The sequence below is a fragment of the Chiloscyllium plagiosum genome, unplaced genomic scaffold (genome assembly GCF_037043375.1).
Source record: "Chiloscyllium plagiosum isolate Xiang-an unplaced genomic scaffold, Cpla_swu_hap1 HiC_scaffold_31, whole genome shotgun sequence".
Classification (NCBI taxonomy): Eukaryota; Metazoa; Chordata; class Chondrichthyes; order Orectolobiformes; family Hemiscylliidae; genus Chiloscyllium; species Chiloscyllium plagiosum.
Window position 1 is genome coordinate 68184353 of NW_028270169.1, and position 26125 is coordinate 68210477.

Consider the following 26125-nt stretch of genomic DNA (forward strand, 5'->3'; position numbering starts at 1 on the left):
CGCCTTCTGCCTTCCCTTGTAATCTAGTAGCCAGCATTTGGCTCTCTCGCCGCCGTGACACGGGTTCTATTCCCTATCTAGGAATGCGTGCTTTGTTCTGCACACACATCGTGGTAAGAATATTTCTGACGACTTTTCCAAAGTTGGCAGAACATCGGTTTTAAAGTAGAACAGAAAGCCAAGAGATGCAGATGTTGGAAATCTGAACCAAAAACAAGAATTGACGTGCAAATTGAATAGTCCTGGCAACATCTGTGGAGAGAAACGGAGACAATGATACACAACGACAGAACCAGATTAGTTCTTCATTTCTGGACCACAATGCCGGGATAATGGTCAGTTTTATCTGTCTAATGTGGATTGTTATCAAAATCTTTTATTTTTTGCCAGTTAGCAGCCATGTCGACCCGAGATCTGATTCGTTCAGTGTCTACCTCCAGATGGGCCTCTAATTTCCTGTCTTTATCTCTGTGTATCTATCACATTTCCAACTCCCCTCCTCCAAGTCCCTCCTCCCTACCTTTTATCTTCTCCTGCTGAACCTATCACATTTCCAACTCCCCTCCTCCAAGTCCCTCCTCCCTACCTTTTATCTTCTCCTGCTGAACACTCTCTGCTACCTATCACATTTCCAACTCCCCTCCTCCAAGTCCCTCCTCCCTACCTTTTATCTTCTCCTGCTGAACACTCTCTGCTCATTCCTGAAGAAGGGCCTGTGCCCGAAACGTCGAATCTCCTGTTCCCTGGATGCTGCCTGACCTGCTGTGCTGTTCCAGCAATAAAGTTTCAACTCTGTGTATCTACCTCACCCTTTTTCATATTCTTTGACCCTTTTTTTGCCAATATCCCTCATTTCCCATTCCTACTCTATGAAAAGCCTGACGTTCAGGGATAGTTTGAGAATGGAGCTGCTGAGAGGTTTTCTGGAACCTGGCAGGAGACTGTACAACTTGGGTCACATTCTACGGATAATACGTCTGGCACTTGGATGTGATACAAGGGGCCATTTCTTCCTCAAAATATTGTAACGCTTTCGAAATTAAAGTTGCATTTCTTATCCAAAGGAAAATAAACTAACTATAGGAGAACGTGGAAACATTAATGATGCTGTAAAATGAATGAATGGCGACAGCAGAGAATAAGGGTGATCCACTCGTGGTTTCTATGCCATGACCACAACATTCCACGGCCTTTCTGCAGTGTCTCCTGCCTCACCTCGTTATTCCCACCAAACTTGGAAAGAAGGAGGGAGAATAAAAGTGGAAGAGAAGAAGGAGTGCTTTTGGAACAGCAGTAAGAAACTCTCGTTTGGCGTATTGGTTAGGAAGCACAACATGCACTGCTGGAACTAAACCAGGAAAAAGGAGCGGGTTTGCCAAACCATAAGAGGCTCGAACTCAAACAGGATGCTGAGTCGCTTCATCAGCAACACGACACTTTATAAAAGGTGAACCTACGAGCCTTCAATACAACAAGCGGGCGCAACTGCGATTGGACCCTATGGTCAGCTGCTTACCAAGGAGGGGTTTTAAATAACTAAGCAACGTCCATATGTGAAGTTCATTAACCATATGAGCACAGTAACTCGGAAATACATTTCTTTTTTATTATTACACAGTGTGATTTGCAATCAAACCCCTCTTTTGCAAAACCAGACATTTCACGATTGATCGTTCTTCAATGCAAAGGCACATAAAAGGGCAATCTTCTCTTGCTTTGGTTTCAAACAGATATTTGTATCTGTTTAAGCTGACAGGACAAAGGGAACATTTTTCATCCTCTTGGGGCGTATTGACGGATTTAATACACACAGAGGGAATCTCACACGAAGAGGAACAGTGTCATTGCCATGAATTGACCAGGAATGGTGTATGAGCCAATGTAAACAGTTTGCAGTAAAGGCTGACCCATTAGCAGCGACACTGAGCCTTGCACCACCAGATGCAGACTCACTTCCTGCCTCATGCCTCCCAGTCATCATTGTCATTCACGTCAATTTCACTTCCCTGCTCCACTTCCCAACTTACTACTGATTGGAACCTACCACATTTAAGAACGCATTCCTGGATAAAGATATCACTCAATAGAATAGGACTCGCTGTCCATCCCTAAATCCCCCAGAGATGGAGGAGATGAGTTGCTTTTGTGAACCATTGAACTCCTTCACACGGAGGTACAACCATTATGCTGCAAGCGCGGGATTTCCGGATTTACACCTAGAGACACTGAAGGAACACAACATATTTCCAACTCAGAAAGGTGAGATGATTGGAGGGAGATTTGAAGGGGTCACTATCGTATCTGTCCGCTGTCATTGTCCTTCTACATGGTTCAAGCAATCACTGGGCTGATTCTGGAGGGATCCCGGTAGGTCTTCTGTGTGGAACGAGGAATGCGTTTTCATTCAGACAATTCACATGAAGAGAATTAAACCTTCATTCCCTGAATAGGAACTATATCCATGTCTGGACGATGCAAACTTTGACTCCTCAGCACGGGCCCCCGGTAATGCTGACAGTATTCAAAGCGACCTGAATTGCACACACCCTTGTGCCTGTCCATCCCTTCATAACCACCTTCGGCAACAACGTTTCTCTCTTCAATTTTGCAAACGCTTCATATGATCGCCTTGGGTTTCAAAGTAAAGAAAGTGGAGCTGTGGTGATCTGATATTGGTCAGTAGGTGTAATGAGGAATGTACAGAACAGGTTTTGAGGCGTGAGATTGCACTGAAGGGATTCCACCACTAAAAGGCGCTGTTCATCTCGTCTGATTCTCCATCGCGGGGTTCAAACCAACAGAGGTTTCTCTCTGGACTGGCTCAGGGTCTTGACTGGAAAAGGTCATGACGCAAGGTATGAAAAGATATTTCACTGGAGTGAATCAAAAAATCGCGGAGTGACTGTGAATAAAATGATGGCAACTTCCAGCAGAGGCTCAGGCGACCCTGAAGCAGGTACCTGAGGGCAAATATGTTTCCTTGGCCATTGAAAGACATTGCTTCACGAAGTAGGACATCCGATGTGAAACAGTGACGATAATTATTTTTACTGATTGTTCACCTTGTGAATACTGTTTCCCCCGATGTCCATGTTTCCATTTCATATCGACTACCTGTCGTACCTCCGGCTGCCGTTGGGCCAGTGACGTAATGGATAATGCCTCTGACTTTTGGAGGTTCGAATCCTTCCTCATTTGTGTGCAATGTGCTGCAGGGATTGGATCAGTGGGTCTCGAATTTGGGAGTATTGCACCTCAATGTGCGACAGATTTTGAGGAGCTGCAGACTTCGGATCAGTGTGTTTTCAAATTTGAAAGTTACATGTCAGGCAATTGTCCATTTTAAATTCCAGCTCAACGCAACGTCTCTCATTGTCTGTAAAACTGACTGTAGTTGCGCCTAAAGCTGCCTTTTGTCGGAGAAACTTGTGTGTGTGTGTGTGTGTGTGCGTGTCGGGCGCGGGGTGGGGGTTGGTCTTACGTCGGTGGAGAGCGGTACTGAAGCACAAGGAGCTGGTATAATCCTGAAACCTCTGCCCTCCTACCCCCCACCTCCGGGCACGTGGGTCTGTGACTCACTCTATGGGTGAAAATGTGAATGGTTTGCTCGAGGGGATTTCACCAGGCTTATTTGATAGTACTAGCTTTCGGAGCGCTGTACCTTCATCAGGTGGTTGTGGAGCATAACATCATACGACACAGAATTTATAGCAAAAGATTACAGGGTGATGCCACTGAAATGACATATTTCAAAATAAAAGTGCATTGTCTGTTCAGTCTGTATACTTTTAGAAATACCATGTTAGATTTTATTCTTTCATATGTAAACCGTATGTAAAAATAGCTAAATTCTCAGGTAAATCTTTAACAATAGGTGCCACCTCAGCTCAGATTCAGCCTTGAAGGTGTGAGGTTGAAATCTGCCTGTGTCCCAATGTTCTGTCGTGGCAGAAGCTGGGGGTACCCTGCCTCATGGCTTTAAAGATGCATTTGACATCGGCAGTGAGGTTCACACATCGGATCCCATTGCCTAATATGATGGGACATCCTGGTGTGTTGGCTTTATGTATCTTCAGAAGGCAGTAGAAGTGCCTTCAAGTGCATGGTATGAGGTTGATGGAACTCTGAAAGAGTGCATTTCAGAGCTTAGATCAGTGTGGTGCTGGAAAAGCACATCAAATCAGGTAGCATCCAGGGAGCAGGAAAATCGATGTTTCGGGCAAAAGTCCTTTATCAGGATTTCGGAGGTGCCGAGCACAGAAACAGACCCTCCATTCCAGCTCGTCCCTGCTGACCAGATAACTGAAATTAATCTAGTTATATTTGCCAACATTTGTCCCTTACCCCTTCAAACCCTCCCTGTCTACATCCAATCTAGATGCCTTTTAAATAGAGTCATAGAGATGTACAGCATGGAAACAGACCCTGACATTACAAAGGGATATTGACAGACTGGGTAAATGGGCAAAGCTGCATCAGTTGTTCAGGTTAAATCAGTGAGCGATACAAACCTCCATGCCGAACAGATGTCCCAACCCAATCTACCCCCACCTGCCAGTATCCGGCCCATATCCCACCAAAGCCTTCCTGTTCATATACCCATCCAAATGACTCTTAAATGTTGCAATTGTACCAGCCTCCACCATTTCCTCTGGCAGCTCATTCTGTACCACCCCCTGGGTGAAACTGTTGCCCCTTAGGTCTGTTTTATATCTTTCCTCTCTCACCCTTAACCTATGCCCGCTAGTTCTGGACACTCCGACCCCAAGGAAAAGACTTTGTCTATTTATCCTCCTCATAACTTTGTCAACCTCTATAAGGTCACCCCTCAGCCTCCGAAGCTCCAGGGAAAACAGCCCCAGCCTGTTCAGCCTCTCCCCTTAGCTCAAACTCTCCAACCCTGGCAACAATGTTGTGAGTATACCAGACTTTGGAAAATCGTTCCGCACACCCAAAACCTTCTGTGTATAAAAATTGTGTCTCAGATTCCTTTGTGTGTACCTGTACCTGCCTCCAGCCTGAAACCCTCATTACCCTCTATCTTGTCTGCTGTCACTGAGCCAATGGTGTCTTCATTCTGTGACTGATCCTTCAGTCCCACGGGCATGAATTTTTCTCACAATTCCAATTGGAGACCTTCTCTCATCCACGTGAAGAAATTGAACCCTGACAATTCCATTTACGCTGTCTCCCATCAGTCTTCATAGGATCCATATCGCAGAGGTTAAACAGTGTTCCCAGCAAATTGTCCCGGGCAGCGGGAGTACAGGGTTCAGACAAAGTAAAGCATTATTTAAACTGTACCCATTTAAATCTCCAGGTCAGGTAGAGAATACAGTTAGATGGGAGTAAACCACCCTGTACACTGCAGCTTATCACATTCCCAGGCCATGTTCAGTGTGGCGGTAGGTACTGATCAAATCTCCCACTTCCCCCATCCTGTTCACATCAAACACACTCAGGGCAGTTCCATCACTGGGTTAGATACAGACTATGTGTTCGGCGGCAATTTCTCCACCTGAATCTCCCAGAGTCTGGGGAGAATGGGGTTCGATACAGAGTCAAGATCTGTCCATATTGTCCACATCGGACACTCCCAGGACAGGGACAACATGGGGCTATATACAGAGTAAATCTCCCTCCATATTGTCCACGTCAAATACTCTAGGACAGGTATAACATGGGCATAGATACAGAGTAAAGATCCATCTGCACTGTACCTCCCAAACACACACAGGATAGGAACAGCAACGGGGTGAGGTACAAAGTTAGGCAGCATTTAGACAGTGCAGATGGTACCTTATCATTACAAAGGGATATTGATAGTCTGGATATATGGGCAAAGCCGCATCACTTGTTCAGGTTAAATCAGTGAGAGATACATTTTTGTCAGTGAAGACATTGAGGGATATGGGCCAAAGGAAGGAATGTGGAGTTAGGCCACACATCAGCCATGATGCCATTGACTGATGGAACAGGGTCGAGGGGCTGAATGGCCTGCTCCTGTTCCTATGCTACAAACTGTCCCCATCAAACACTCTCAGGGCAGGGAAAGGATGGGGTTAGATACACAATGAAGGTGCCTTTACTGTATCCCCATCAACCCCTCCAAGGGCAGGGCCAGCACATGGTTAGATACTGAGTCAAGCTCTCTCTCCCTCCACACTGCCCCAATCAACCACTCCCGGGATTGTTTAACGGAGCTTTAATTTTTGAAAATGCTCATTTTCCTCTGTTATTCCTTGCCCCTCAGTAACTCTGTATGTGTGCGTGTGTGTTTATGTGTGTGGGAGAGGGAGACAGAGAGAGAGGGAGAGGGAATGACCGGGCCCTGCATTCGTGGGTCATGTACTCTTATACTCCAGTATTACACATTATCTTCTGGATCCGTGTATAGAAATCACAGAAAGCTAACGTAATGGTGTCATCAAATATTAGGATAATTTGCCAATTATTACCAGGACATGGGACTATGGAAGTGAGGAAGCCTTGCTGTGTCTGCAGACTCAGTCTGCAGGGGTAGTGAGTGATCAGGAAGGCAAAGGGATTGTTGTTTTCATTCGTTCATGGGATGTGAGCATCACTGGCTGGGCCCAGCATTTATCCCCCATTCCCATCTGCCCTTGAGAAGGTGGGAGGGAGCTGCCTTATTGAACCGCTGCACTCCATCAAATTAATGTTTCTGGAGAAACAGAATGTAGCGGAAATTAAACTCCAGCTTTCTCTGTTCCTGCTCCCAATTTAATATTCATCCGTTCAGTTTATACTGAGTTAGAGACTGGAATTTCATCGATGGTCTCAGCGAGTTTATGTATATCAGAACACAACAGGGAGTGAGTTTCAGTCTGAAATCCATCTGAGGGATTTGGGCTACTTTCTCGACAGAGTAGCAGGTGCCAGTGAGTGAGTTACAGATCGGGGTATAGTCGAATCTAATTGAGGAGTTTGAGCTTTTTATATATCGAATCACAGATACTTGAGAGTGAGACACAGGCTGGAATATGTGGAAGGATTCGAGGAGGTTTATACATAGAATAACAAATACCCAGGAGTGAGTTACTGACTGGAATCTTATAGAGATGATCGGGGTGATTCATATTTAGAACAACAGATGATTGAAAGTTAGTTGCACATTGGAATTTTATCGTAGGTTTTGGGGTGTTCATTTATAGAAGAACAGATACTCATGAAAGGCATACAGACTGGAATGTAATCAAGGGGATTGGGGTGCATTACATGTGGACTAACTGAGAACCCAATACTCTCTCTCTCATGCACAATCTCACTATTTTTCTTTCTCATGCAGAATCTCATCATCTGTCTCATACATTATACCAGTTTCTCACCCTCTCTCATACACAGTCTCACCATGTTTCCCTCTCATACAGAAACTATTTCTGTCTCACATGCACAGTCTCATTGTCTCTCTCTGTCAAACACAATGTCACTCTTCCTCATACTCAATCTTGCCAACTCTCTCATAGACCATCTCACTCTCTCCCATACTCAATCTCACTATCACTCTCTCCCATACACAATCTACACCAGTATCTCCCCGGCAGAGAATTCATGTAAGCACAGCACGAGCATGGACGTTACAAAGAGGGAAAAGCAAGAGAGACGAGCAACATCAGTACAGTTTGTGATTATTGAACATTGGTCCCACACTAACATGTAAGATTCTCTGACCCCCGCCCCCCAGCCCGACACAGAGGACTGGGCAGATCGTGGGTTTATTAGCTGAGGCTCTGTCTCAGAATATTCTTGCTGCTAGTGTGACTCCCAGATATAACTCTCCATGTCCATCTTCTATTTCTATATTTCCATCAAAATGTGCCTATTTCTCTCTCTCTCTGTGTGTGTGTGTGTGTGTGTCCATCTGAGTGATAGGTTTGAGTGTCAATGATTTTATGCTGGAACTCCTAACTCTCTCACACATACAGACACAATCTCACACATAAGCTGACACCTATACATGCACTAACACATGCGTAAACAAACAGTAATATAGAAACACTCACACATACATGCTCATACACTCACACGCTCTCATACTCACACGTTTTCACACACCCACACACATGCACACTTACGTTCTCTCACTCGTTCTCACTCACTCTTCCACTCAATATAGGTTCTGGAGGTCAAAATATCAAATAACAGATACCCAGGAGTGAGTTACAGCATGGAACCTAATTGAGGGTTCCGTGGGGACTTACACAGAGAGTGCGACAGGAATCTAATTGAGTTTGGGGCGATTTATATATGGAATAACATAGAGATCAAAAGAGAGTTACAGACAAGAATCTCATCGGTGTTGGGGTGGGGAGTGGGGGATGGGGTGATGTGGGGTTCGGGAGTAGACGTTGTATACATAATGACAGATACCGGGGACTGAGTTACAGACTTGAATCTAATCGAGCTTTGGGGGTTGATTTATCCACCCAGGAACTGATGCCTAGGAATGAGTTGCAAGTGTATCGGGATGCTTTATACACAGTGTGTCAGGTACCCAGGACTGTGTTACAGACTGGAATCGAACTGAATAGTTCAATGTGCTTTTTATATAGAGTAACAGTTATTCAGGAGTGAGTTATCGAGATGATAGAAATTATAGAGTCATACAGCACGGAAACAGGTCCTTCGATTCAACTGGTCCATGCTGACCCGTTTTCCTGCACTGTGTTTACCCCCATTTGCACCATTTGGGTGTTTCAGAAAAGGAAGCATAGACTTATGGAAGTGAGTTACACATTGGAATCGAATCGATTGGGTTCATGGTAGTTTTTCTACAGAATAAAACATACCGAGCCATGAATTGCAGATCAAAGTTTGACTGAGGATTTGAGGTGGTTTATGTAGAGAGCCATGGATAAATTGAAATCAGTTAAGATTGAAATTTTATCAAGGGATACGGGGTGGTTTACATGTAGAATAACAGATCCTCAGGAGTGTGTTACAGACCGGAATCTAATCAAAGGTTTTGGGGTGGTTTATATTTAGAATAACCGATAAACAAGTGTGAGTTACAGAATGGAATCGAATTGATGGATCAGGAGGTTTATTTATAAAAAGAACAGATATTCAACTGTGAGTTGCAAACTGGAATCTACTTGTGGGCTTTGAGGAGGGTTATATGTAGAATAACTGATACCCAGGAGTTACTTACAGGCTGGAATCTATTCAAGGGGTTTGAGATGGTCTACATAAATTGCAACAGATACATGGGAGTGAGTTACATATTGGAATCCTATTGAGGAATTCAGGATGGTTTGTATATCGAACAACGGAAAGCCATGATTGAGTCACAGTTTGGAATCTAACTGAGGGTTTTGTGGTGATTTGTGCTTAAAAAAACAGAGACCCGAGAGTGAGTTATAGACTGGAAGTAGTCAAAGTTGTCGGGTTGGTTTATACACAGAATACTAGAAACGCGAGAGTGTGTTATAGACTGGAATAGCATTGAGGGGAGTGGATTATTTATACACAGAACAACCGAATATGAGAGGAGAGAAATCAAGGGAGAAAGTACCCACCATGGACCAACTCAACAATGAGCTGAGCCCGACAGGATTCAACTCCTGTATGTGGAGGTTTCCATGTGTTCTGAAAGATGGGAGAGAAACAGGCAGACCCTCACACAGTGAGCACCAGGCAGGAAGGGACAGAAGGAGATTCGGATTTCCAAATGGCATCAGATCAGGTCAGTGTTAGATTTAAACATTGAATCCGCAGAGATAACTTGGAAAGAGAATTGGAGAGAGGTTAAATCACAGGAAGTTAACCTGCTCGTTCCACCAACAAATGATGTGTTCCCATATTTTACCAGGAATCCGTGTGGGACAGTGAGGAAAAGGTATCAGATTATTGTTAGTCTGCACTGAGACATTTTAATTGATCTGTGATCAGTTTCCTTTTATAGTCATAGAGTCATAGAGATATACAGCTTGGAAACAGACCATTCAGTCCAACCCGTCCATGCCGACCATTACGTCTTGAAGTCATAAACTTCACTACTTTAGGTGACTCCCCATTTGCCTACTTTGAACACCGTTCCCCTCTGTTTTCCCCATTCACTGAAGATATTAATATCCTTGTATAATGGGCGGAAGTGAGAACTGCAGATGCTGGAGATTGAAGTCGAGGGATTCATGATGAAGGGCTTTTGCCCGAAACGTCGATTTTCCTGCTCCTCGGATACTGCCTGAGCTGCTGTGTTTTTCCAGCACCACAATCTCGACTCCTTTTATAATGGCACTATCCCCATGCTGGTTACAGTGCTGTCTATCTCGCACTGTCTTATTTATCTTCAATCCTGTATAACTACAATGACACCAACAAACACACAACGTTACATCCAACAGCTTTGTTTATTTGCAGATGCAGTATTTTCTTTTATTTGTAGACAACACACAATTTGAACTTCCAGCACGTCAGAGTGGGATTTGATAAACACTTGATTTAGGGATGGGGCAGAACCACACAGGATGCAGACATGGGAATGGCTTTTGACACCCCCCCCCCTCTCCCTTGCTGACAGAATTCCATAGCCAAATAAGTCAGTCAGACATGTTAGGTGTGTTCCCGGAAGCCAGTTTGTGTTAGCACAGCACTGACGTTGACTTTATAAACCTGGAAAAGCAAGAGAGACTGACAATATCATTACAGTTTGAAAATATTGAACATTGGTCCCACACTAACATGTCAGATTCTCTGGGTTTTTAAAATTTATTTGTGGGACTTGGCCGTCTCTGGCTGTACCAGCCTTGATAGCCCATCCCTATTTGCCCTTGAGAAGGTGGTGCTGAGCTGCCTTCTTGAATTGCTGCAGTCCATTTGCTGTGAGTTCACCCACAGTGTCGATAGGGAGGGATTTCCAGGATTTTGACCCAACAACTGTGAAGGAATACCGGTATATTTCCAAGTGAGGGTGGTGAGTGTCTTGGAGGGCAACTTGAAGCTGGTGGTGTTCCTAAGTAGCTGCTGCCCTTGCCATAGAGTCATAGAGATGTACAGCACGAAAACAGACCCTTCGGTCCAACCTGTCCATGCTGACCATATATCCCAACCCAGTCTCGTCCCACCTGCCATCACCAGGTCCATATACCTCCAAACCCTTCCTATTCATATATCCATCCAAATGCCTCTTAAATGTTGCAATTGTACTAGAATCCACCACTTCCTCTGGCAGCTCATTCCATCTCACCCTAAAACTATGCCCTCTAATTCTGGACATCCCCACTCCAGGGAAGAGACATTGTTTATTTATCCTATGCATACCCCTCATGGTTTTATAAATCCCTGTAAGGGCACCCCTCAGCCTCAGGCACTGCAGTGAAAACAGCTCCTGCCTATTTAACCTCTCTCCCTATAGCTCAAATCCTCCAACCCGAACAACATCCTTGAAAATCTTTTCTGAACCCTTTCAAGTTTCACAACATCTTTCCGATAGGAAGGAGACCAAAACAGCACGCAATATTCCAACATTGGCCTAACCAATGTCCTGTACAGCCACAACATGACAGCCCAACTCCTCTACTCAATACTCTGACCAATAAAGAAAAGCATACCAAAAGTCTTCATCACTATCCTATCTACCTGCGACTCCACCTTCAAGGAGCTATGAACCTGCTCTCCAAAGTCCCTTTGTTCAGCAAGACCCCCCAGCATCTTACCATTAAATGTATAAGTCCTGCTAAGATTTGCTTTCCCAAAATGCTGCACCTCACATTTATCTATATTAAACACCATCTGCCACTTCTCAGCCCACTGGCACATCTGATCAAGATCCTGTTGTAATCTGAGGTAACCTTCTTTGCTGTCCACTACACCTCCAATTTTGTTGCCATCTGCAAACTTACTAACTGTACCTCTCATGCTCACATCCAAATCATTTATATAATGACGAAATATAGTGGACCTAGCACCGATCTTGTGGCACAACACTGGTCACAGGCCTCCAGACTGAAATAACAGCTCTCCACCACCATTCTCTATCACTTACCTTTGAGCCAGGTCTGTATCCAAATGACTAATTCTTCCTGTATTCCGTGTGATCTAACCTTGCTAACTAGTCTCCCATTGGGGAACCTAGTGGAATGCCTTACTGAAGTCCATATAGTTCATAACTACTGTTCTGCCCTGATAATGATTCTGGTGCTGATGCTGACAGACTTGCTGAGCTTCACCAGCTATTTCTATTTTTAATTCAGCCCCAATTCAATTGGTGATGCTGGCGGTGTTGTTAAGTATGTTTGAGAATGGCAAGCACCCAGCTGGCAGGGTGAGGGGGGTATAGTCGGCAGCATGGCGGCCTTCCAAGCAGTTGGATGGGTTCAGAACTCAGCCATCGCACGTGGCACCTTTGAAGCGATGTTCAATGGAAAACCCTGAGATGAAGTCAATGAGATCCATCAGTCAGAGGTTTTCAAAACGTTTGAGGATGAGATACCAGCTGCTGTTACACTTCCAGAGCTGGCAAAACTCTGAGAGATTCTATAAATGGTTATTTCAACAGGGAGTGATTAATCCAGGAGAGTCAGCATGGGTTACTCAGTGAAGGTTGTACCTTGCTCAATTTGAGAGAATTTCTTTGAAGGAAAAATGATTGATCAATGGAGAGAGCGTTTGTGATGGATGATCTAAGCTGGTTCAAGCATCCTTCAGGCACAACGTTGATTGGGCTTCACTGAGACAAACCCGAAACACCATGTGGCTGCTTTCCGTGCTGTCATCTGTCTCAAGTCCCTGGCTCTATCTGACAGTGTGTTCAACAAAGGACACTGACAGGTTACATTGATCATAGTGAAAGGTAAGGATGGACTGGTGATACCTGGCAAAGGAACCAATTGTCAATGAGGAAATAGGATTTGTGCCACAATCTGTCCAACACCGACATTTGCATTCTGTTTTTTTAGCATCGTCTGGTTAACTCAGGGAAATAAAATGTGGAATTACCGGGAATTAGAGCACACTTAATGAAAGGTAGGTGGTGAAATTAGCCAGGTTATCATTGCACAGAGCCCTCACAAATACAATGTGTGTATTAGTTTGTTCAGTACGACAACAGCTGTAGCATTCTATGATTCTGAATTATGATGGATTGTTCCAAATCTCCACTTCCCCTTCAACTGCTGTAACGGGCTGTAATTTCTCTGTTCCTGCAGACACAGCTGGAACTGAAGGAACTGGGCAATTTTAGAAGACACATCATGACAATGTCTCCACCAGGATGAGGTGTTTCTGGCCAAATTGATAGCAATGTTCGCTGCCAATTACACAGAGGTAGGGTTCTATTGAGCATTTTGGCACAGAGTTAGAGTGAGGTGATGGTGTTCACTGATCTGAACAGATCAAATAGCACATTGTGGTGCACTGTGTGTGGCAGTTTGAGAGGAACCACTCCAGCAGAATGACACATTTCCCGCTGACAGTGTCTCGATCTTGAAAGCCCACAATTATGTGTGAATCCGAGCCAGTACAAAGGCTATCCCTCACATTCCAATTGATCTGCCAGTCTGAAACAAGTTAATTTCTGTCACTATTGTACAGGGCACCAAGTGCGTCTCCATACTGTCCCATTCCCAATGTGGTTCAATGTTATCCGCTTCTCCCTGGTCCGGGGCAGATTCTCTTTGGTTTCTTGGCTTCTGGTTTGGGACATGGAGGTTCCATCTGTGGTCCCAATATGACCTGACCTACCAAACATTTCTGAGCCAATACTGATGTCAGCAACTACTTATGAATTGGGGCCGTGAAGTACTTGGGGATATGCTGCACTTATTGCGTCGCAGATAGACTTAAGCACCGAACTTTCCAAGGGATGTGTGAACGCTGCACAGCTTTAAAAGAATTGTCCCAGCAATGTGGATATTAGCTATGTTGATAGCTTGGAGAATCTGGGCAATTCTGTTTCGTTTGGAAGTGATTTTATTAAATAGGTGTCCTCAAAATTGTGGGTCACCTGGCCCAATAAAATGGAATTAATCTAACCCACTCCCAGAGAAGAGGAAGGCAAACGGACACTCAGGTTATTGTCAAAAGAGCAAATGGCAGAATGAGATGATTCCAAAAAAAAAGCATAGAATACTTTGTGAGGAGCTAAAATGATCCGTCTGAGCCTGGTTTGGAACTAGATTATACCAGAACGGGATTGCATCAGCAACTGGGAAAAGCAAATCCATGCCACGGCAGGAGGGTGACAATGAGGGGACCTGAATTTCTCCAACACAGAGATGGGATGGACATGGTACAATGACAGGTCAACTACATTCCTACAAGTAATCTAGGATATGGGAATTATCTGAGACATGGGTAATGACAGCGCATGGTAGAGCTACGGTAGAGGGATCACTAATGTCAGAGATTCATACAATAAATGGTCATGACTGACATCACGGAGACAATGTGAGGTACATTCCCTCAACACCAAGCTGCTGGACAAAACTCCAACACAAATTCGAAAGCAAATTTCAATTTTAGCGGTGCATTAAGGAAGAGGAAAACAAGGTTCATGCAGCAAACAAAATCACATCCATCCACTAGAAAGCAATGTAATCTCTTTATGTGAAGGCAGCATTATTACAACAGCAGGCTGCCTCTCTGTTCATAAAGTGGTGACAATTACTGGGTTTTTCTAATGAGACAGCGGCTACACATCCTTAACGTTATATGATCCGGCCTTGAAGTTCCTATTTGCATTGGTACCGAGCTCCATGATGTACAGTGAATGTATTAGTAACGGGGCAGTGTCCCCAGCTCTGGCCCGCTGGCCCTGGCTTCAAGTTCTGTCTTTTCCATAGGTACATTGTTACGTCTCTGAGCAGATTGATTAAAAAATGTCTCCATGGAGTTGACAAATTTGAGGAATGCATCCAACAACAATTAACACAGTTTCCAATGATGATTCTTCCCTCGATGAGGTCATCCCTGACCTGTCACAATCCAATTTCAGTGAGAAACATCTTCGACCAACTGGGAATGATAAAGTTGTCATCATCAGAGTTGCAACACCAATCTCCCAGTGGAGATCACACAGAATATAATGGAAACACGCAGAGAATGAACACCGCAGAGTTTAATGCTTGCATTTTTATGTGCAAGAATAAAGGATTTCCACTCTCCACTGAAAATGCATCGGCCAATTCAATTAGCCCAGAAGGTTTTCTACATGATTCTTGCCATCATTGGTGTTCCTGGTAAGTGTCTGTAATTATTTAAAATTTGTGGATGAGAACTTATTTTCTTGTTAATTAAGAGATTTGCATTCTGATGTAATATTAAGTGTTATACCGACTCCCGAGTTGAAATTTCGTGCAGTTAAATTACACATTTTAAAACTTCTGATGTTTCATTGTTTTACATGATTATGCTGAGTCAAATGTTTTGAACTCCTGAATTGCATCTTACACTGGAGGCTATCTTGAGGAAAGGAATGATGTGAAATGTCAGCAAGTATAGAACTGCAATGGATCGTGGTCAGTCAGTGCAGTGGATCTCATAAACCCAGTGTTCTCACATTCCTGCATGTATCTGTGTTTGTGCAGTTGTATTGATAGCAGAGCATTTCCTCCTTCCTAACTTAGGGAGCATTACAGTAAAAGGGTTTTGAGCTGGTTAATCTCCTTTACACCGTGTGGGTTTCAGATTCTGTTAGCTCTGTCTGTTGAATGTCCAGAATCCGCTGTTGGCTTGGGTGACTGTTGAGGAGCACGGATTGATTTTTCCAATTACAGGAGTGATGAAGATTTGAGGAATATGTGTCTTCTTATGGAATCATGCAGCACAGAAACGGCCCCTTTGTCATCTCCTCAATACTGACCAGGTATATAAAATTAACCGAGTTCCATTTGCCAGCGTTAGGCCCATATCTTTCTAAATCCTTCCTGTTTAATACCCATCCCTTTTAAACGTTTTAATCTTATCCACCATCTCGCAGCTCGTTCCATCCATGTCTCGGTTCAAAGCTGTAACTTGCAGTGGGGTCTGCTGTTTGTGGATGGAGGGTGTCCCTATGAGGGCAGACAAGTGCAACGGTCAGGTGTACATTCTCGGATTCCAAAATATAGGATCTATTTAGAATTAAAAATGAATACCAGTGCCCTCGGACATGTTAAACATTGGATTTGTTATTACGCTTCCCGTGTTCCACCTGCAAGTAGTTTTTGTTTTTTTCTGAATGAGTACAGAGCTACACACTGAGGATGACTTTCCTTTCTGACTGTGGCTATCAACTCGACTGCAAAATACACAACAAACCTGAGCATTCCTTAAACCCAGCGGGACCATGACCCATTCTCACTGAGAGAGCAAATCATTTTATGTCAAATGACCCTCGACGATTTCCCATAGCTTCCCCCCGAATGTTCAGGTTGGATAATATTTATTAGATTTCAGTTCTCCGCCATTCTGATTGATATAGCTCCCCCACACCATAATCCGTCTCTTATCCTTGGTGTTCCTGCTTTTCCTCTGATTCTGGAACATTTGGCAGCTGTTATAACCGCTTATCCTTCTGTTGCTGTCTGCTGGATAAACTGGAGGGTTTTTAAATCTCTCTTTCCTACAACACAGTTCATAGCTTCAACTGGCTAATCCCAGGCTGTTCCTTTACCTTCCCCCACTTTGACAGTGATCCTGGATTTATTTTTCAATAATGAAGATGGGCTGACCTCTCAGTGAGGTAGGCAATAATCATAACTCAAGATTAACATGGAAAAAGACAAGGATGAGGGGGAAATCAAAGTTCTAAACCGAGGGAATAAGATCGGGTGTGATTGGACAGAGAGCAGAAACTTTTAAATAAATCCATGTCAGAACAGTGGGATGCATTGAAGGCGGAAACTGGGAAATTACAGGGTCACAATGTTCAATGAAAGATCAAAGTTGATTCTTGGAAATGCTGTGAACTCTGCATATCAGGGGATTTCCAGGATAAGTTCACTGGTCATGCAAAACTTGTTGGAAATTGGAATTCAATCCATGAATGAGAGCTAATGCACTTGGAGGGACACAAAACCCAAGGGTTACATTATGAATGGTAGAAACCTGGGAAACACTGAATCAGGGGGATCTTGGTGCACATGAAGACCTTAAAGTAGTAGGACAGGTCGATGAAATGGTTGAGAAGGTATTGGGATTTTTTGGCTTTTAAATGCAAGATATAGAGTTTAGGAGCAGGGACAATATGTTGGCACTGTATAAAATATTGTCCAGGCTACAGCTAGAATGTTGGAGTACTTTGATTGTCTTAAAGAAGGTGGAGACTTTCCAGGAAGACTCTAAGGTAGTAAAGTTTTGGGTATGAAGGGAGATTGGATTGACTGGGATTCTTTTCCTTGGAGCAGGGGAGATTGATAGGGGGCATCATTTAAAAGTATATTGTTATAAGGAGCATAGACAGCACAGAAGCAATTATGTTTTCCCCTTTGTGATCAGTCAATGACCAGGGGCATAGATACAGAGAGGCAGGGGTTTGAGTTTTCCACCAATAGTATTGTGACAATGTGGAACTTACTTCCTGTAAGGGTAGTAGAAGCAGATCACCGATAGCATAGAACTCTTTAAATGTGCACTTGTAATCCCCGGGTTATGGACTTAATGCTGGAAAACTGGATGAGAATTCTGAGGCAATTGTTTCATGGATTCTATCGGGCAAAGTGCATTTTTATTTTCTGTGCTGTAAGTCTCTATGCCTCCAAACCTTCTCCAACTCCCAGCTGGACCATTGTCTTTTCAACCAATACTTCCCACAGAGCCATTGACTCCAACAATGATACTGACTGCCATTGTCCCAAATTATGTTACTTTTCGGGGTATCTTTCATTGTTGCAACATCTCTGCCAGTTCACCAACTTTTCCAGTGATGCAGCATTCCATGCTTGTCCCTTTGAAATTGCAGCAACCCCTCTAACATTGAGCAAGCCATCCTCAGGCATTTCACATGTAATGTGTCTTGCCTCTCAAGGTATTCGACTGGCTCTGCTGATAGACAGGGTTCCTCTTCCATCATCTCTGCCATTTACCATTTTTTAATAAACCCTGATTTGATTTAATTTATTATTATATTGTCACGTTTACCTCTGTATTGTGGGAAAGAAACTTGTTTTGCTTGCAGTGCAGCGAATCTTCAGTGCACAGACACAAAGGCCACCGGGCGATTGAACAGAGTGAGGGATACAGAGGTACAGCTGCAAGGAAGGTGCACAAGAAGCAAGATCAACATTAGGTTTAAAATTTGAGGTCCATTCAGAATTCAAATAGCAGTGGGGAAGAAGCTAGTCTTGAACATGTTGTTCTCTGTGTTTATCGTTTTGTATCTCCTGACTGACGGAAGAGTTTGGAGGAGAGTTTAACCGGGATGGGAGGGTCTTTAATAGTGTTGGCTGGCTTTCTGTGGCAACAAGAAATGTACATTCAGTCAATGGATGGAAGGTTGGTTTGTGTCTGATCTGGCCTGTGTTCACAACCCTGTGTCGATTCTTACGGTCCTTGGGCAGAGCAGTAGCAGAGTGCTCGGTACATTTCTGTTTGAGTACATGCGTTTCATTCCCTCTTATTTCCTTTCATCTACTCTTATAGGACCACACAAATGTATGTAGGTGGGACTGAAACTAATGTACACTTCTTTCAATGTAGGTACCTGTCCACAAGAAATCTTCTGTAACACTGAAGTTACAGTGTATGCCTGGACAGTTTATTTTGTTGAAGGTGCCCTGGGGATCCGCCCGAGCATCTCCACAACACCCAGTTTACCTCGACTTTCTGCCTTTGTATACGGCTCCTACATCTTTACATTTTAAACGGAATGATGAACAGCATATTATTTATTTTCAAAAACTTGCAGGAAATCCAATTGAAAGTAAAGAATCCAGTGTCAATTCACTGCAAATATCTTCTTGGATGTTATGTGTTGATAACTGAGGAGCATTAATGCAGCTTTGCTGGGGTTTGCAATTTTCTTTTACTGTCACCTCTACTTCTGTGCATCCACAATGTTGATTCAACCAACAGGAACTGCCCCCCCATTCTCCATCATATTTACAGGTGGTTGGGGTTCGCGCTTGACTAGATTTACAACGATCCCACCTCGCCTCATCTTTCATTGTGCTTCGAGAGTAAGCATTTACCTCTGCCTGGAAATCACATTTTAACACCATATATTATCACTGTCCCGGATCATTATCACTTTGCAGTTAAACTGCATCTGCCCTCAAACTGATCATTAACAAAAAGCATTCTGTACTTTTCCGCATACCCCTTTTCTCTTTCATAACAATCAATTTATATATGCCCATTTTTGATATTTAACAGCTGTGATGTTTTTTATTCCTCCTCACAAACTAATGCAGGATTCACTGTAGAGATTTACTTCGCTTTTCAGAAGTTAGGGAATGGTCTCAGACACACACACACACACACACACACACACACACACACACACACACACACACACACACACACAGACACACATGCACAAAGTCTCACTCACACACATAGGGAAAATGAAATGAAAAGAAGAGTGGTTAAACTTTTAGCATTTCCCTATCGTGTGGAGTCATCCAATTCTCTCGCTATATTATCCAGCTGTATTGATAATTCTTCGGGGAATCATGGCTACATGTGGTGTAAATTCATCCTGCTAAATGTTACATGTTTTGGTGGGTACCTTTATGACTGGTATCCTAGGTTCCAACTGCTGTTCACCGGCTGCCTGTTTCTATTCAAGCTTGAAATTGGCAAGTTACACATTTACAGTTTACATCACAATTATTTTAATTCTGGGTGATCGCATATCCCTGTTATAGCAAGTATACAGATTGACTATAAATTTATAAAAGAGTGTTCATTAACATGAAGTCATTTTTCCATTATCCTTCTGACAGTGAATTTTGTGGCTATTATGATCCTCTTCCAGGGAAAGTGTGGCCTCGCTATCTGCACAACACGCTATCTGGTGGCCATGGCAGCAGCAGATCTACTGGTCATTATCAGTGAGGTCATACTGAGGCAAATAAAGTTTTATTATTTCCCAGTATGTTTCCTGGACATCACTCCTGTGTGCAGTGTTATTCATGTCCTGATCCGTGCGTCGATAGACTGTTCTGTCTGGTTCACCGTCGCATTTACCTTTGATCGGTTCGTCAGCTTTTGTTGCCACAAATTGAAAACTAAATATTGCACTGGGAAAAACGCATCTGCAATTCTCTCAATAACCGGTATTCTGCTTTGTTTAAAAAATGTTCCCTGGTATTTTAGATTTGAGCTGACAAAGATCATCAGGAATATACCATTGTTCTGCAGGAATAAGGAAAGCTACTTCACTGACTCTCGCTGGATTGGATTCCTCTCATTTGCTGTGGCTCTAACCCCATTGGTGCCATTCTTTTTCATTGTGTTCCTCAATGTTCTGACAATCGCACGCATTTTATTTAAATCAAGTCAAGTCCGTAAGGGACCGAGGGGCCAGTGTAAGGAAGGGAAGCAGGTTGACCCTGAAATGAAGAGTAGAATTAAGGCAGTCATTTTACTCTTTACTATATCCGGAAACTTCATCCTTCTCTGGCTGGTATATGTTTTATATATCCTTGATGTCCCAAATCATTTAAATGATTATGATTATGAAATCTTTGAAGAAGTTGGGTACATGCTGCGCAATGTAAGCTGCTGCACAAACACCCTTATTTATGTGCAGCTCTGTCCAAGTTCAGAGCTCAGTTCAAAAAAGCGGTGAAATATCCAGTTTCCAGAGTTATTGAACTAATCACTGCGTAAATCTGCCAAAAGCTCAGAATCCCGTGGGTGATGAGTAAGAAATGACCATGGAGGACCAAAGGGAACTCTTTAGAGATGCAAATCTGTCAGAGAGATCATAGAAGAAGGAATATTTAGCAGACATCAAGAGAACCTAAAGAAGATGAAGGTAAGGACACAGGTTTCCCATTCAGAGAGCAGAGGTAATATTTCTGTCCTGAAAGAAGGTAATTGGACCTGAAATATTCACTCTGATTTCTCTCTCACAGATGCTGCCAAACCTGTGGAGTCTTTGCAACAATTCCTGTTCTGTTTTGGTTTAACATTTTGGGAACCAATTTAAATGAACTGGAGACACTGTACAGATCAAAGGTCAGTGGAGCAAGGGGAAAAAGCCATGATTTGTCGAAGATAACCAGATGGAAAGTAGCAGAAGCAGGGTCACTGCTTCTTCCTGTATCAGAAGAAGTGATCCAACGTGTCAACTCCAACTCTGCTGCTTTGGTTTTCAACTCTTTCTATTCGAGAAAACAAACAACATTTCTGTTTTCAAAATCAAAATCCATGTAGATGCTGGACTGTTTCTTATGCTTCAATAAAACCATCCCAATTATTCATATCATTCTGATTCTCCCACCAGTAGCTGGTGATTGAGAGGTGGGGGAGAAGGGGGCGGAGTGGGATAATATAGATAGATCATATCCATAAACATGATGAATGCGAACATTAAGTCCAAGGAACCTGCCTAAAGGATTGGGAGAAAAGCTGGAGACAGTTCCAGGAACTGAGTCTACATTCAGCACAGGGGATAATGCCATCACTTGACCGCAGATCACACACTCCACAGCTTTCCGGGAATTGTCTCAGAAAGTTCCCAATCTCAGTTTTAAATCCGAGCTTTTGGGTAACTTCGAACCAAGTCTCAGCATCAAGTGTGTTTGTTTGTGTTTAATTACTGCATCAAATCACATGCTGTTTAAATCTTCCTATACCCTGTTCTTACACCATTACTGGAAATTTCAGACTCTGACTTGACATGTTAACCATGATTTTATTGTCAGTCGGCTTCATGTCGCTGAAGTGTCTGCTATCCATTAGGTAACTCCATGTGGTTTCCATCTGAACTGCGCTGTCTCCAGCAACATCTGCGTTTCAAATTGGTCTTGCCTTCAAATCTGTATTTTAATGTTATCTTGCTATCAGATATGTCAATGATTTCACCCAGCCTGAAGCATCCATGAGTGTGCACGGCCTCTATCTCTGTAAGTACCTCCAACCCGGAAACGTTCCCTGTTTCAGGAATCCTTCCCGATAAGCAGCATTGGTCAGTACAGCCACCTAGTGACTCACTCAGAGTGGAAAAGAGTCATCCTCAATGTGAGAGACCCCAGTGATGCTGTGTGTAGAATGTGTTACAGAGTGATTGTGTGACGGAGGATCCAAAGGGATAATAATATCTTCAATGAAAGGGAAAATCTGGCTAAGAGAGTTTCACAGCAGACTACCTCCCTGTCCTTATATGGTCTGCTGGAAATAACTGACAGAGTATCATGTGTCCTCCTCCTCATTGAATCCACTATCAGTTACATTTCTGATACCATAAATCCCTCTGGATAATGATATTAAAAACTACTCACTATTTTCAACCGAATCATTCTGTTTGTTATTTCTGTTCCTCCTACAAACGTGAACCACATGTTGTCATTGTACCATCCTCCACTACTTCCTCTGACAGCTCGTTAGCTTCGCTCGGCAAGTGCCGGGGATGACTGTCCCATGACAGGTTGGTTTATCTGGGCATGTATTCAGAAAAAAATGAGAGGGTGGATCTTTTCGCAATGTATCCAATTCTAACGGTTGGACAGACTAGATACAGGGGGTGGGCTGTATCCCCTGGGCGGGTATTCTCAGAACAAGCATCTCAGGACATGGGCTCACCCATTTCTAATAGAGAGGAAGAGAATTATCTTCACACAGAGTGATCAACCTGAGGAATTCTCTCCCACAGAAGGCTGTGGAGCACAGGTTACTGAGTATATTCGGGAAAGACATTGATAATGTATTTTTACAGGTTAAAGATAACACAGGGTTTGGAGCGAAATTGGGAATATAGCAATGAGATAGAGACTCAGGCATGATCACTCTGAAAGGGAGAGCAGGCTGGAAGGGCTGAATTGCCTCCTCCTGATCCTGGTTTCTGTGTTTCTGTCAGTTTAATGTCCTTCTGAAATGGTCATCCTGAAAATTATCAGGGATTACACTGAGGAAGCACATCAGGAGCTGTTTTCGTTCAAACACTGCTGCATCTTGCCATTTCTTTTGCAGAGAAGATGAACAGTCGGTCTGAGGGTCAACGTGCTCCACAGGATTCCTGGTACCGTCTCAGTGAAACAGTCACAGGAGCATTTTATCCAGAAAACAGACTTTTACCAAGTGTCACACTAACAAACTTCGGATTCAAATTTTGCGTCCTCTAGAAATAAAGAATTAGATTTACAATTAAGCAAACCTCCTGGACCTTGTGTTGTTTGGGTGTATTTGTGAATGAGTGACTGTGTATGTGAAGGAGCAAGTGTGACTGTGAGGGTGTGAGTGTGACTGAAGGACGAAGAGTTTGTGGTTGAATTTGTTTGAGTGAGAAATTGTGCTTGAGTGTGAGATTCTGATAGATAGGGAGTTTGTAGCGCTCTTTTGTCTGTGTGTGTGTGTGAGACTGAACATGTATGTGTGCATGTGTGTGTGAGCATGTATGTGTGCATGTGTGCATGTAAGAGTTTGTGGGAGAGACTGCAGAGGTAGCTTTAATCTGCAATCTGACCCAGAGTTTCCCCTGACTTGGGAGTGTTTGTCGACAGATCTGTATGCTTTAAATAGCCATATTCTTCCTAGACCCTGGCAGTTGTGGGTAAGAAAGTGTACAGGGAAACGTACTCTGCCTCTAACCCAGTGATATAACTGCACTGTGTGTGTTTGATCGAGACAGTGTGGGGAAAGGGGCTGATTTAGTCACTATGCAACCTCATGGTGAACATGGCCTGGGTTTTTGAAAAGCTGCAGTGCAGACAGAGTTTTACTCTGCACACAACCCCATTCTCTACCTAAATACAACCTGAAAGTTGCTGGAAACGCTCAGCAGGTCTGCCAACGTCTGTGCAGAGAAATCAGAGTAAAGGTTTCAGGGCTGAAGCAGTAGCTCTGATTTCTCATTCACAGATGCTGCCAGATCTGCTGAGCTTTTCCTGCAACTAACTGCTGGGTTTTCCTCCATTCTCTCCCTCCTCTATAAACTGCTCTTCTTAATGAGCGTACAATTTTTGTTATACTGACATCGGCTTGCTGACAACATATGAAAGTTTAGTTTCTCACTCAGTCGCAAGTAAATGAATATAGAATCCCTCCAGTGTGGAAATAGGCCATTCGGCTCAACAAGTTCTCATCAACACTCCAAAGTACATCCCACCCAGGCCCATTACCTTGTCCAATTACTTTACATTTTCCTGACTAATGCACATCCCGGAACACTATGGGCAACTTAGCATGGCTAATATTCGCTAAGCTGCAGGAAGAAACCACAGCAAGCACATGCAGACACACGGAGAACATGCAAACTCCACACAGACTGGACCCACCCAAGGCTGGAATTGAATCCAGGTCTCTAGTACCATAACACATTCGTGCTAACCACTGAGCCACCCTGCCTCTCCAATAGTCATACCTGAACTTGGGGCAGGAATAGAGAAAGCTTCAGTTTACTTTCTGCTACATTCATTTTCACTAAAAATAAAGTTTTATGTGGTGCAGTGGTTCCATAAGACAGCTCCCTCCCACTTTCTCAAGGGCTGATGGGAATGGGGGAATAAATGCTGAACCCAGCGAGTGATGCTCACATCCAGTGAATGAACGAAAACATCACCCCTTTGCCTTCCTGATAGTTTGCTGCCCCTGCAGACTAACTCGATGTGATTTGATATCCCAGGACACGCAGATCCCTCTCTACTTCGGAGTCCTACAGCATCTTCCCATTTAAACTAAAGTCTCTGTCGATTCTTCCTGACAAATATCACACTATCCACCTTATACTGTAACGGATAATGCTTTACCCACTCACTTACCGTCTCTGCATCGCCCTATGTGAGAGCAGTTTACTTCCACTTCACAAATTATTTCACCAAGAAAATACTCAATTTTAAAATCAAAGACGGACTTGAACTGATGCCAGTTGGAAATCCCAATATCCTTCTGTCACTCTCTGTCCCTTGGTCAGTGTGTGTCTGCCTGACCCTCTCTGTTCACCCAGCAATCTGTAAATTGCCACATTCATCCGTTAGCCTTTTGCACTTGCTTCACGGTGTCCATACCCCCCTGTACAATCACAGCAAGGTTTCCTTACCTCCCTCGTCCCACGCCCTGATCGTTATTGGCAAACCATCTGAATATTTGGAGACAGCATCACATTAGCTTTCTGTGATTTGCGTACAAGGATCAGGAAAATCATGCTTAATATTGAATAAGTACTGGAGTAAAAGAAGCATTCAACCCAAAACACATACAGCGTTACTATGGGGCATGGAGTGACAAAATAGTTTTTCAAACATTAAAGCTCTATTCGTCAATCCCTGGATGTCAGGTGAACACAGGACATTCACATACCTGAGTCAGGCTCAATGCTCACCTCCCCCCAGACACTGAGAGGCTCCTGTGTCACAGTCTGGATTGGTATCAAACACTGTGTTTGGGAACAAGCCATGGCACATGGGATTAGGACGAATGTCTATGTGGATGTTCAGAGCCAGCAACTTACAGGGAATCAAATAAAGAACTTGGTGATGAATTTTCTGGAGTAGTTCTGTTTTCGTTGAAAATGTTGATGCTATTGCAGCACAGTCGAGAGAGAGAGAGACAGAGAGAAAGAGAGACAGAGAGAGAAACAGAGAGAGACAGAGAGAGAGACAGAGAGACAAAGAGAGACAGAGAGACAAAGAGAGACAGAGAGAGAGACAGAGAGACAGAGAGACAGAGAGAGACACAGAGAGAGATAGAGAGACACAGAGAGAGAAAGACAGAGAGAGAGACAGACAGAGAGAGAGACAGAGAGAGAGAGACAAAGAGAGACACAGAGAGAGAGAGAGATGCAGACAGAGAGACAGAGAGAGAGAGAGAGAGAGAGAGAGAGACAGAGAGACACAGAGAGGGAGAGACAGAGAGTGAGACACAGAGAGACAGAGAGAGAGAGAGAGACAGACAGAGAGAGAGAGAGAGACAGAGAGAGAAAGACAGAGAGAGAGACAGACAGAGAGAGAGACAGAGAGAGAGAGAGAGACAAAGAGAGACAGAGAGACACAGAGAGAGAGAGAGACAGAGAGAGAGACAGAGA